We start from the raw sequence: 14,326 nt of genomic DNA, 5'->3' as shown, positions 1-14,326 counted from the left end.
TACGAATTGCATACACCCACCCTGTAGTGTGCTGACCCCCAGCAAATTTCCAGGGTCAGCCTAATTTTAAAATTTTGGGTGAGCTCTAGGCATGAAAAACACCTCTCATTGGTGGGCCAGAACTTGCTTGCTGCTGTAGGATTTAAAACCCACATCAGGTGAAACCATGTTAATGAGGCCAGCAAAGGCGTAACCGGTTTTCCCACCTTATTTTGGGCATTTATAGTTGTACAGGACTTTAATGAGACCACATCTGGAGTACTGCATACAGTTTTGGTCTCCTTATCTAAGGAAGGATATACTTGCCTTGGATGCAGTGCAACAAAGGTTCACTAGATTGATTCCTGGGATGAGAGGGTTATCCCATGGAAGAGAGGTTGAGTAGAATGGGCCTGTGCTCTCTGGAGTTTAGAAGAATGAGAGGTGATCTCATTGAAACATATAAGATTATGAGGGGGTTTGACAGGGTAGATGATAAGAGATTGTTTCCCCTGGCTAGAGAATCTATAACCTGGGGGGCAGAGTCGCAAGATAAGGGGTCGGCCATTCAAGACTGAGATGAGGAGGAATTTCTTCACGCAGAGGGTTGTGAATCTTTGGAATTCTCTACCCCAGAGGGCTGTGGATGCTGAGTCATTGAATATATTCAAGGCTGAGATAGATAGATTTTTGGACTCATGGGAAATCAAGGGATATGGGGATCGGGCAGGAAAGTGGAGTTGAGGTCGAAGATCAGCCATGACCTGATTGAATGGCGAAGCAGGTTCGTGGGGCGGTATGGCCTACTCCTGCTCCTATTTCTTATGTTCTTATTTTCCTGTCAGATTGGCTCCCATTTGAAGGTGCACCAAAAAGAAGTGAGCCTTAGGCCTTGCACCCCGCCTTGCTCAGATCAGAGAATCAGAGAGCGGCAGGTGGCAAGAATATGGAGCCGGGCAAAAGGTAAATAACTTTTTGTTTCAAAAAATATACTTTATTCATAAAATTTGCAGCAATACATACAATACAGTTGTCATATCACATTCCAAACGTACACAATACAGATTTTACAATTTGCAGGTTACATCAAGTACAGTTCAATGAACACATTGGACATAATTACAGTTCATGACACTCTAGGGTGCCTCATTGCAATACACTCAATACACATTTTTGATAACAGGTACGTTACAGATTCTTTCCAGGTTCATTACAGATTCATTACAGTTACATTACATCAGTTAGAATTTTACATTCTGCCCGAGGGGGTTTTTCCCTGATTGCAGCCCCTCGGTATACAATGGCGGGAAGGCTCTAAACGGTTGCCTTTCCCCACAGAGCCTTTGCGGCGGCCGCACCCATCCTCAGTGCATCCCTCAGCACGTAGTCCTGGACCTTGGAATGTGCCAGTCTGCAACACTCGGTCGAGGACAAATAACTTTTCCAGGTACTGGCAGCCCATTATAGTAAGGGTATTGGGGTAGAAATCGCTTGGAGCGATGAACCAACACTGCTCGCCGCTCTATAGATTTATACTAACCCACAAACTTTTCTTCAGGCACTTCCTCGAATAGGAAGCGGAGAAGAGCCCGGTGTCAGTTCAGGCGAAGCTAGGACCCTGGGAGAAGCAAGAGGATCGATCTCGCCCCTCGACCAATCAGATCGCAGCATTTTTGAGCGCTATGTTCACTGTCTCTGCCGGCTTGGAACATGAAAACCAGGAAGTGAAATGTAAACATTTTAAATCAATGTAAAAACAGTTATGGAAATGAAAAAAAGAGCGTAAGAAATAATTGAATTAGAAAGGAAAAGTTAAAAAAAATTTAATTTTTTAAAATTTAAAAAAAATGTTTTAATGACCAAAAACTATTAAAACAAGGAGTAATGAGACTCCACGTTTTTAAAAGTTAATTTTTAATTGTTTGGCAGTCATTCAGACTTACTGTGTTGTTAAAACTTAGTTTAGACCTGTATTTTTAAGCGTACCTGTTTGGTGGCATAATTTGCTACTTTCCAGCTGGGCAGATAAGCAAGTTTGCACTTTTTCAATGATTTCTCTGATTGTAGTGTGTGATGTCCCTTTAATTCGAAGCTGTCATATCGTCAGCAAAACATTAGGAGCAAGTTCTGGATTTCACCGTTTCACTGCGCATGTGTGAACACTGGAACTTGGTCCTCCATTTCACCACTAACAATGGAGAGCGCTGTTGAGCTCTCCGTTACTTCGGGAGCGATTTCTGCCCCATTAGAGCCAAGGGAAGAGTGTAGCAAAGGTTACCATGAATGAGAGGTTATGGTTATGATGAAAGCCTCAGAAAGATTGTGATGTAGAAATTCGGTCGCGCCAGCCTGCCGATCCCTGTGCCTGAACGGATGGGCCCGAGGCGCACCCAATATTGGGCCTCGGGCCACATTTAAATGAGACCAACAAGCCGTGGGCGTCTTCAGGCAGCTTGCCAGCGAAGTGACTTTGAATTTCGGGCCACTGGCAGCGGCCCTCATGTAACTGCTTAAAGGGGAAGGAAAGGTTATTGGGAGGGGGGCAACTGGGAAAGGGAGGAAGATAGAATCATAGAATCATAGAAGTTTACAACATGGAAACAGGCCCTTCGGCCCAACATGTCCATATCGCCCAGTTTATACCACTAAGCTAGTCCCAATTGCCTGCACTTGGCCCATATCCCTCTATACCCATCAGATTGGCGAGATCAATAGTGACATCAAGATGGGAGACAATCGGGAAGGGGATTGTAGTGACAAATCGGGAGGGGGAGCGAGCTGAGGTTGGCAGCGGCCCACGGCTTTAATATGGAGTCGGGACGAGTCCATTCAGTACAAACTTACCTTTTTGGTGGCAGCCTGCAGCTGTCCCTTTAAGGACCGCCAACTGGGCCACATGTAGACCTGGTTTTCCTGCATGCACTGGCCTGGATTCAAAGCAGCCCAATTTTGCAGAGGGGACCTCAAACAGGCATTAGGGCACTTATTTACATATGCAAAGGGCCTAAAAGCTGTTTCATGCGCAGGTCCTGGACACTTTTTTTTGGCTACCCCAATTTGCCGTTGGTGCATTTCCTGCTTGTAATCAGCGCATGTTTCCTGCCCATTATATTTGAGGCTTAGGCACCCATTTAGCGACCAAAAAATGGGTGGGGCGCCATCGAATTTCTAGACCTGTCACTGGAAGAATGAAGGGGGAACTAATACAGATGTTTACTGTTACCTCTTCATTAATGCATTACCCCACATTTATCCACATTAAAATCTACCTGTCATATCTCAGGCCAAGCATTCTACTCATTACCTACCACATAGCTTCATGCCACCAGCAAATTTAATACTATCACCATAGATGCTCTATTCCACTTCATTCACAAATATGGTGAACAGCAGGTGCTTGAGAACAGATCGCTGTGAAACCCCACTGGTTACATTTTCCACTGCAGAGTATTTTCTAATTATCAGCACCCTTTGTTTGCTGTCCACTTAAACAGCTTATCATCTATTCCATAAGCCTTCACCTTCCCTCTAGTCTCACGTGAGGAATTTGCCAAGTCTTTTGAAAGGTCATTATTCTATACCATTCATTTGCTTTTTTATTGCAGACAATAAACAATGGCCGGAGGTTTTCCGCTTCTGCCAGTCTGTAATTTCCCATTGATTAACGTGAATAGGCCAAAAATCGTGAGCTGGTGAACACAGAAGCGGAAAATCCTGTTTAAAAAGTCAGTTTTCCATCTGCATCCAGACTCTGCATCCTCAATGCTAGAAAACTGATTTCAATTTCAAACTAAAACTTTTTTTAAAAACGGTGTAATAAGTGCTATCAGGCTTTCACTTTCTAAGTCTTCTGTCACATGGCACCTGGTCCCTCCTTTCCCCACAGTATGCATGTAGAAACCGGTTTGCTTTACACCAGGTACTTTATAAAGAGAATTGACAGAATTTATAACACATTCGTTGCTATCCTTTTAAGTAAACAATAGAATATAGTTGAATATTGTGGGTACTTTCTAAGAATGCAAAATTACAGCTTCCTTTATGGTTGACACTGATGAAGGCAATGTCGAATTAAGCCGCGTATACCAAGACAGAGCTAAGCGATTCCACAACCAACGGATCAGATCAAAGCTCTGCAGTCCTGCCACATCCAGTCGTGAATGGTGGTGGACAATTAAACAACTAACGGGAGGAGGAGGCTCTGCAAACATCCCCATTCTCCATGATGGCGGAGTCCAGCACGTGAGTGCAAAAGACAAGGCTGAAGCGTTTGCAACCATCTTCAGCCAGAAGTGCCGAGTGGATAATCCATCTCAGCCTCCTCCCGATATCCCCACCATCACGGAAGCCAGTCTTCGGCCAATTCGATTCACTCCACGTGATATCAAGAAACGGCTGAGTGCACTGGATACAGCAAAGGCTATGGGCCCCGACAACATCCCAGCTGTAGTGCTGAAGACTTGTGCTCCAGAACTAGCTGCGCCTCTAGCCAAGCTGTTCCAGTACAGCTACAACACTGGCATCCACCCGACAATGTGGAAAATTGCCCAGGTATGTCCTGTCCACAAAAAGCAGGACAAATCCAATCCGGCCAATTACCGCCCCATCAGTCTACTCTCAATCATCAGCAAAGTGATGGAAGGTGTCGTCGACAGTGCTATCAAGCGGCACTTACTCACCAATAACCTGCTCACTGATGCTCAGTTTGGGTTCCGCCAGGACCACTCGGCTCCAGACCTCATTACAGCCTTGGTCCAAACATGGACAAAAGAGCTGAATTCCAGAGGTGAGGTGAGAGTGACTGCCCTTGACATCAAGGCAGCATTTGACCGAGTGTGGCACCAAGGAGCCCTAGTAAAATTGAAGTCAATGGGAATCAGGGGGAAAACTCTCCAGTGGCTGGAGTCATACCTAGCACAAAGGAAGATGGTAGTGGTTGTTGGAGGCCAATCATCTCAGCCCCAGGGCATTGCTGCAGGAGTTCCTCAGGGCAGTGTCCTAGGCCCAACCATCTTCAGCTGCTTCATCAATGACCTTCCCTCCATCATAAGGTCAGAAATGGGGATGTTCGCTGATGACTGCACAGTGTTCAGTTCCATTCGCAACCCCTCAGATAATGAAGCAGTCCGAGCCTGCATGCAGCAAGACCTGGACAACATCCAGGCTTGGGCTGATAAGTGGCAAGTAACATTCGCGCCAGATAAGTGCCAGGCAATGACCATCTCCAACAAGAGAGAGTCTAACCACCTCCCCTTGACATTCAACGGCATTACCATCGCCGAATCCCCCACCATCAACATCCTGGGGGTCACCATTGACCAGAAACTTAACTGGACCAGCCATATAAATATTGTGGCTACGAGAGCAGGTCAGAGGCTGGGTATTCTGCGGCGAGTGACTCACCTCCTGACTCCCCAAAGCCTTTCCACCATCTACAAGGCACAAGTCAGGAGTGTGATGGAATACTCTCCACTTGCCTGGATGAGTGCAGCTCCAACAACACTCAAGAAGCTCGACACCATCCAAGATAAAGCAGCCCGCTTGATTGGCACCCCATCCACCACCCTAAACATTCACTCCCTTCACCACCGGCGCACTGTGGCTGCAGTGTGCACCATCCACAGGATGCACTGCAGCAACTTGCCAAGGCTTCTTCGACAGCACCTCCCAAACCCGCGACCTCTACCACCGAGAAGGACAAGGGCAGCAGGCGCATGGGAACAACACCACCTGCACGTTCCCCTCCAAGTCACACACCATCCCGACTTGGAAATATATCGCCGTTCCTTCATTGTCGCTGGGTCAAAATCCTGGAACTCCCTTCCTAACAGCACTGTGGGAGAACCGTCACCACACGGACTGCAGCGGTTCAAGAAGGCGGCTCACCACCACCTTCTCGAGGGCAATTAGGGATGGGCAATAAATGCCGGCCTTGCCAGCGACGCCCACATCCCGTGAACGAATAATAAAAAATAAAAAAAATTCCAGATTTGTTCCTCATTCTGTGGGAAATAGCTGATTCCAGACAGAGTGATGGTAGGGAAACTACAATTGTTCTCAGTGCTCCTGGCTTAAGGAGGTGAAAAAATGTTGCCACAATTCCCAATCTTGATCACTATCCATGGAGTCCTGCCGGGAAATTCCACTGTAGATATTGGGTGAAGAAAAGATCAGGATCAGTTATGAGGCTGGTCAAATATCCTGCCAAAGTCACAAGTGAACAATAGCCAGTTGGATGGGGTACACAGTGCATCAGGCACCTGTGGAACTCTACCCCAGCAGGATAAGCGTCTTCAGAAGACGACAGGAAAAAAAATCTCACAGATTTCTTAAAAGCCTCTCTGATTGCATCCATTGTTCTTCAAACAACAGGAGTTTTAAATAGAGCACAATGTGTACATCAGATTTATAACCAATCATTTGTCTAATGCAGTGGGAGGACTTGAAGCCAACTACACGCTAGTAAACAAAAGATCTGGCTAAAATGGCCAGCTTAAATTTCTGGTTCAAATTTTTCTAAGCAGTAATGATTTTTTTTTTTAAAATGAGTGTTCTTATATAGGTTGTTGATGTAAAATTTAGCCCGTAAATCACAAATGTTCACAGCAGAGAAATTTATAGCAGTTCCAAATCTGCTTTTCATTTTGTGGAATTTTTCAACAATGCTTTGCAGTAATCACAGGAAAGGCGGTTCAATTTTATCTGGATTTTTATTAACTTTTAATCCCATAGAATAAACAGAAATTACATACAGTTAATGGAACAGATGCTGGACAATTGCCTTAGGAGTTTTAAAAAAATCCCTATCTGTACTCAAATAAATACAGAGGCAAAAAAAAACATTCTCACTGAGGCTCTTTGTTCTGCCCGGAATCTGAAAATTAAAGTCAGCATCAATTTCATACCAACTTACAAATTCCCCTTAAATGTGACATGTGAAGAGAGGAAACACTTAAGATGTGATGCCACATTCCTTGAAGTCTACAGCAAATACAAATTCAGAGTGTCTCAGAAATATGAAACCCAGTTTCACTTTGACCCCTAGAACAAAATCTAGAAGAGTTTAGCTATTGTTGGTAGTCTTGTTTCTTTTACTGGCAGCTGTGTAAATGGTTGCAGTTGTGTCACCACCTGGACAGAGTGTAGCACTCAAAGTTAAACATAGCGTTCTTTATAGTTACTGGTGTATTCATTCTCGGGATGTCGCCGGCAAGACCGGCATTAATTGCTAGAAAGAATTGAGATTTTAATATGATATGTTAGGGGGAAATTGGTTAATGTCCAACTATGGGCGCAAAATGGGCGGCACGGCTGCAGCGCGCACCCAAAGATGTCGGCCCAGAGGATCACTCGAAATTGGTCCTCAGGCCTCGTTACCTCGAAACCGAAGAGATTCAGGTGCTAATTGGGTGTCCCAATGCAGCTCACCAGTCGGGTCCAGAGCAAGATCGGCCAGTTTGGACACCGGTAGCAGCCCTCAGGTAGGTCCTGGGAAGGGGAGAGGCAAACAGAGGGGGGGCCAGCATGGGCCGGCAGTAGTCCACAATATTGTGTAGCAGAAGGAGCGCTCCTGCTCCTCCTGGCTCCACATTAAGGTAAGTGAAAAAAAGTTCATTTACCTTGTCTTCAACGGCTTTAAGGACCGTTATTAGGCTGCTGTGGAGCACAGTGCAAGCTCGGTCTAGTTTTTGGCCAATTTCAGAGCAGGGTCCCTAAACAGGCATTTGGCCCCCCCATTAGCATAAACGTAACGCATAACGTGGACAACAGGGATGCCTGAATATCGCCCAGGCCAATATGGTATCGGAGTTATTTCAAGCATCCTTGGAGTGCGGGATATAGCCTTGTGAAATTGTCCTTTTTGCCCCTGTTTCGTGCCTGAGAAACGGCAGAAACCAGGTCCAATTGTGGCCCAAATTCTGTGATTTGAAAGAAATAGCCTTTCAGCCTAACAAGCAACAAACACGTAGTGTCATCAAATTCATACTGTGTTTCAAATGTTTCACTGTTTCACTAAAACATTCACAAAAAATGTCATGATGTTGAGGATGACGGAGCTGATCTAAAAATGATGGAACACTCAAGTCCATAAGTATGATTGAACGCCAAGTGATACCATCCAGGTTAGCAAATCAAAATGTTTTACACCCTGCCCGGTTTCCTTTTCCATTGAAGTATCTGAAGTCTTGTACAGTCCTTCTAGCTGGATGCCACATCCTGTACTTTTGTGTTAGCAAATTTTGATATAGTGCTTCTTACGTCTAGGTCCAAATCATTTGGGGGTTAGATTCCTGGGGTTGGCACTTGGTATGCATTGTGCCCATTTTAGGATGGAAAAACGGGTGCAAAGCATACCAATTTAGCAGTGGGACGGCCTGCGTTCACTCTGCACAGACGTTGGTCCCGCTGTAGGGTCCATCTTTTAGGTGTTCCGAGCGGATGCCTAAAACATGTGTTGGGCCTTTTGAATATGTAAATTAGAGGCCTAATGCCTGTTTAAGGACCCCCATGAGAATTTAGTGACCGATTAGCAGGACAGATGTTGGTCCTGCCCTGCTCAGGATTTTTCAGTGGCTCCCCGGGGATACCAACCAAAGGAAAGTATTTCAAATTTTGTTTCTTAAAGAAGACCCTCCTGCAGAGCCAGGCGGGGCAAGAGAGCTCCATCGACTCCATGTAAGTCACGATTTATGGCAGAGTCAGTGCTGCAGTGGATCAATGGGTGGAGATTCTGGCTCAGCAGGTCAACACTGGGCCAAATGTCCCAAGTTCAGGGCCAAAAATCCTTATTGCTGTAATAAGGTAGGCCGGTTCATTTGTGATGTATTTATTAAATATCCTCAATTTTTTTATCTCTTTCTCTAAAAGTGTCAGAAAAGCATCACAATATATATTCCTTAGCACCAAAATAATTATTTCTATTTATTTGCTTGGTATTCTTAAAACTCTTTCTGAAATAAGTACAGAGGCTCTTATTTTACCTTTCAGCTGGAGAGAAAGAAGTCAAAACAATTCCTGGTTCATTTTCTTTTTCTCTGACCCTTTTCAGTCTCATTTCATTCATCAACCATTGTATAAACAGGCATGACATGGGAGCACACTGGCATAAAACAAGCTGAGATACCAATAGCCAGATTCATGTGCCAAAAAAAAGCCTGTCTCACCAGCCATATTTCAATTACTATTTAATTATCTGTGGTATATAACACAGGTGTCACAGATATAGTAACAGACATATAAGGACAATATTATTGCACTCATAACAAACTGGAAACCAAATGATCTTTAGTTGGAAAATCTTCTCAGCAATGCTGTAATCATATTGAACAGACCAACAGCTCTTTGCTGGTGTATGTGGTCAAATTAATCACGTACAATACAGTTAACAAAACTAGTTAGCTAACTCAGTGCTACCAGCTGATCATAAGATTATTCCAGAATACTCTGCAGATTTTCACATTTTTCCCTCATGATTTTCTTTGTTTATCCTATTTTACATGAATGAGAGCGCACCACAACAAGAATGAAACTTAAGATATTTTGATCTAATGTTGTTATAACAATTTTTTTAAGTGTGGTCTATTTTTCTCTCTTTACTTCTCTACGGAGTTGAAATTCCTTCGCGTCCCCCTGAATTTTAGAGCGTGCATTCAGCATTGGATTTATAAATTTTGCCGTTGGACATCCCGTGCCGGAAATGAGCACAAAAAGTGACTGCCACCATTTTGGTAAAGGCATCACTGGCGGTCACCTGAAATGAACGCTGGGCTCATTAAAATATGTTAATAGGGAAGTAGGACCCATTATGAAATTGGTGCCTGTAAGCCTTTCATTCAAGCTTTCTTGTACCTGCCCAGAAAAGCAAGGTGCGTTTGGAAGCTGGCTGAAGCAGCGCTATTTAAAGGGGTCCCCATCTCTAATAAGATATGCTGCTGGAAAGTCATTTTTGGCTATTGAGGATTTTTGAAGCCATTTTTTGGCTATTTTGGCTGAGTTTTGGCAGTAGTTCAGAGTACAAAGCAATTGGACTGTTGACTTTTGGCTGCAGCTGCACTTTGACTCCATTGGCTGTAGGAAGCCCAGAAAAGATGGGAATGTTGCTGGGATTACTATTGAGTCTGCCAGAGCGATGGCAACAGCAGCAGCAGCAAAGACCTGTGGAGGATTAAAGAAGACAGTGAAGGAGGCAAGGGCCAAGGAGGCGTAACAAAATCCAAGTCCTCCGGAACAGGATGTCGTACCTCAACATAGAATCATAGACTGATATATCACAGAAGGAGGCCATTTGGCCTATCGTCTCTTTGAAAGAGCTATCCAATTAATCCCACTCCCCTGCTCTTTCCCCATACCCCTACAAATTTTTCCACTTCAAGTATTTATCCAATTCCCTTTTGAAAGTTATTATTGAATCTGCGTCCACCACCCTGCTTATTTTGCTGCGTAAATTTTTTTTCCTCATGTTGCCTCTGGTTCTTCTGCCAATTACCTTAAATCTGTGTCCTCTGGTTACCAACCCTTCTGCCATTGGAAACAGTTTCTCCTTATTTACTCTATCAGAACTGTTCATGATTTTGAACACCTCTATCAAATCTCCCCTTAACCTTCTCTGCTCCAAGGAGAACAACCTCAGTTTCTCTAGTCTCTCCACTTAACTGAAGTCTTTCATCCCTGATACTATTCTGGTAAATCTCCTCAGCACCCTCTCTAAGGCTTTGACATCCTTCCTAAAGTGTGGTGCCCAGAATTGGACACAATACTGCAGGTGGGGCCTAACCAGTGATTTATAAAGGTTTAGCATAACTTCCTTGCTTTTGTACTCTATGCCTCTATTTATAAAGCCAAGGATCCCATTTGCCTTTTTAACAGCCTTCTCAACTTGTACTGCCACCCTCAAAGACTTGTGTACATACACCCCCAGGTCTCTCTGTTCCTGCACCTCCTTCAAATTGTACCATTTAGTTTATGTTGCCTCTCCTCATTCTTCCTACCAAAATACATCACTTCACACTTCTCTGTGTTAAATTTCATCTGCCATGTGTCTGCTCATTTCACCAGCCTGTCTATGTCCTCCTGAAGTCTGTTACTATCCTCCTCACTGTTTACTACATTTCCGAGTTTCATGTCACCTGCAAACTTTGAAATTGTGCCGCGTTTACCCAAGTCGAGGTCATTAATATATATCAAAAAGAGCAGTGGTCCCAACACCGACCCCTGGGGGACAGCACTGCACACTTCCCTCTAGTCTGAAAAACAACCGTTCACTACTACTCTCTGCTTTCTGCCCCTTAGCCAACTTCACATCCACACAGAAACTGCCCCTTTAATCCTAAGGACTTCAATTTTGCTAACAAGTCTATTATGTGGTACTTTATCAAACGCCTTTTGAAAGTCCATATATACAACAGCAACCGCACCACCCTCATCAACCCTTTCCGTTACTTCATCAAAGAACTCAATCAATTTAGTGAAACATGATTTGCCTTTAACAAATTCGTGCTGGCTTTCATTTATTAACCCATATTTTTCCAAGTGCCAATTAATTTTGTCCCAGATTAATGTCTCTAAAAGTTTCCCCACCGTTCCCCGACGTTAGGCTGACTGGCCTGTGGTTGCCAGGTTTATCCCTCTCCCCTTTTTTGAACAGGGGTGTAACATTTGCAATCCTCCATTCCTCTTGCAGCACTCCCATATCTAAGAAGTATTGGAAGATTGTGTCCAGAGCCACCGCAATTCCCACCCTTACTTATCTCAGCAACCTAGGATGCATCCCATCCGGACCGGGTGACTTTTCTATTTTGAGCGCTGCCAACCTTTTTAGTACCTCCTCCTTATCTATTTTTATCCTATCCAATTTCTCCATTACCTCCTCCTTTACTGTGACATTGGTAGCATCCTCTTCTTTAATGAAGACTGATGCAAAGTATTCATCTGTCTCCACAAGAAGATCTCCCTTTTTTGTCCCTAATCGACCCCACCCTTCCTTTGGCTACCCTTTTACTATTTATGTATTTATAAAAGACTTTTGGGTTCCCTTTTATATTACCCGCTAATCTATTCTCATTCTGTCTCTATGCCCCTCTTATTTCCTTTCTCAATTCACCCCTATACCTTCTATATTCAGCCTGGTTCTCTACTGTATTATGAACCTGACATTTATCATACGCCTTCTTTTTCTGTTTAATTCTAATCTCTAAATCTTTGGTCACCCAGGGAGCTCTAGCTTTGTATGCCCTCCCCTTCCCCTTCATAGAAATGTGTCTAGTCTGTACCCAAACTATCCCCTCTTTGAAATCCTCCCATTGCTCATTTACTGTTTAACCGTCCAATCGTTGATTCCAATCCACCCAGGCAAGATCCCATTTTAATTCATTGAAATTAGTCCTCCAACAGTTGAGTATTGTCACATATGATTTTTCCTTGTCCTTTTCCATAACTACTCTAAATCTAATGGTATTGTGATAACTGATCCCCATTATCACTACTCTATAGTTTTTGTAACTTTCTGCAATTTGCCTGCAAATTTGCTCCTCTATTTCCTCCATGTCAGAGAAGCAGCGTGTGAAGAGGCTGCATTTCAGCAAGCAGGCGGTCACTGTCCTAAGTCACCAGTTGCAGCAGGAACTGGAGCCAAACACCAAAGTACACACATCACTGACTGTGGCTGAGAAGGTAACGGTGGCTCTCAATTTCTGTGCCATAGGCTCATTCCAGGCTGCAACAGGTGATATCAGCAATATCAGTCAGTTTGCTGTCCATATGGCATCAAGCAAGTGATGGATGCCCTTTTTGTAAAGAGCAGTACATCACCTTCCCCATAGATGCTGCTGGTCAAGATGCGAAAGCTCTCAGGTTTGCCCGCATTGCAGGATTTCCCCAGGTACAAGGTCTCATTGATTGCAGACACGTTGCCCTGCGTTCTCCCCATCACGAACCAGCCATGTTTTATAACAGGAAAGGATTCCACTCCTTGAATATTCAGCTGGTCTGTGCCCACAGTAGTGAATAATGCAGGTCTGTGCCCAGTATCCTGGCAGTAATCATGACACCTTCATACTGTGCCAATCCTCAATCTCACCTGTCTTCGACCCAGACCAGCAGGTGTCAGGTTGTTCCTTGCAGACAGGGGCTATTCCTCCTACACCTGGCTCAAGGCTCCTGTCAAGAACCTGGATACAGGCACGGAACAGCAATACAATGAGAGCCACACAAGAACAAGAGAAAACCAATGGCCTCCTCAAATAAAGGTTCCGGTGCCTGGACCGATCTGATGGAGTCCTGCAATATTGTCCTGAGCGAGTCTTCAGATTTGTACTGGTTTGCTGCATGCTACACAACTATGCCATTCAGAGGGGCTAAGCCTTGCAGCAGCCACAGGAGGAAGAAGTGCAGAAGCAAGATGAAGAAGAGGATGATGAAGAAGAAGAAGATGCTTAGGGAGACCAAGGAAAAGCAATATTGCCAACTGCCAGAGCTGTAAAGCCAGAAATTATTGAGGATTCTCCTAAGCAAACTCTCCCCCCATCACACTGACAGTCCCACCTTCTGAATGCCCTCCAGTACTACTACCTCATTGGTCTTCCTCCTACATAACTACGAATATGTAGACCAACAGCAAAGCTAAGCAAAAAAAACTGTTTACTTCACATCATGCACATTATATAGTTTATAGCTTTTTCCCCCTCTATACATTGAAATTAAATCACCCTAATGCAATCTCTTTGTGCCTGGCCTCTGTGCTCGTTGACCTATTCTAGCGTTCTTACAGTGTTTCCCCTGTCGCAGGAGCCTGGGAGGTGAGAGACTGCTGATCATCCACTGAGAACATTTGAGATGGTCATGGTGGGTGACCTCAAGCAGCTCTGGGCCTTGAGGGCCCGGTTGCAGACAGCTGTGTCTCAGCTTCGGCCAGGGCAGACTGGGCCAGCCGGCTGTGCGGGACCAATAAGGGCACTGGGTCAGAGGCTGGCAGGGGAGCAAGTGAACAGTCATCCTGAGAGAGGACAGAATGAATCTCTCCCATGGAGTCGATGCCACTGTCACGAGGCTGTGTCTTTACACCCCCATCTGCTCTGTGTGAGAACAGAGCTCTCCCTCTGGCTAGCTACTTCCTGGATCGTTCCATCCTCCTGTCCATGTTTCTGTGCACTAGTGCTCGGTGAGTCTCGCCGTGCAGACCCCTCTGGCCTATCCGCTAATAGTACACGTAGTGTCAGTCTCTGAGCTGGTGCTTGCTAAAGTAAGGTCAAGTGACACAGTACCATCTTCTGTGATGCTTTCTGTCAACTCCTCATCCCCTGCGCGCTTTATATTTTATTGACCTGAAAGGGAAGAGAGGCACAAGGATTAG

The sequence above is a fragment of the Heptranchias perlo genome, chromosome 6 (genome assembly GCF_035084215.1).
Source record: "Heptranchias perlo isolate sHepPer1 chromosome 6, sHepPer1.hap1, whole genome shotgun sequence".
In the NCBI taxonomy this organism is placed as follows: Eukaryota; Metazoa; Chordata; class Chondrichthyes; order Hexanchiformes; family Hexanchidae; genus Heptranchias; species Heptranchias perlo.
Note: the sequence above shows the minus strand (reverse complement) of the source record.